Source organism: Habropoda laboriosa, unplaced genomic scaffold, assembly GCF_001263275.1.
Source record: "Habropoda laboriosa isolate 0110345459 unplaced genomic scaffold, ASM126327v1 scaffold101, whole genome shotgun sequence".
NCBI classification, from domain to species: Eukaryota; Metazoa; Arthropoda; class Insecta; order Hymenoptera; family Apidae; genus Habropoda; species Habropoda laboriosa.
The window spans coordinates 170,608-171,119 of record NW_017100207.1 but is presented as its reverse complement, the minus strand read 5'-3'; positions in this window follow the sequence as shown (position 1 = coordinate 171,119).

Here is a 512-nt window from a genome sequence, read left to right as displayed (position 1 = left end):
CCCCCCCCCCCCCACACACACACACAGATCCGATCGCGGATAGATTTTTCTTGATCTAACGTTTTTCTCGTCGCATTCTTCGCCGTCCTCCTTCTTCCTCCAGTCTTCTTGTATCTCGTTGAATCTGCAACACGTGGATCATCAGGCTAACCTGACGATGTGTAAAAATTGATCGAGTACAGTAAACACACGATGGTCTACAAGTGATCCCTCTGCGTATTACATGTACATTTTTCTTTTGTTTATAACGCATGAATATGTGAGACGTGTATTTTTTAAGAAGAGAATGATTACTACGACGATTATAAAATTCTAATGAAAAAGAAAAAAGAAAACTGGAGGAAGATGTAGAATGGAATCGACCGTTTGTTGAGAAGAAAAATGTAGAAAATAAATAGCGAACGAAGCATACTTGGGAGAATGACGCTTTTCTGCGCACGGACTAGCTCCTAGTTCTCTAAGAAACGTTAATTACTGTAGCGTATCCCACAAGTGGTGATGGTACACACACA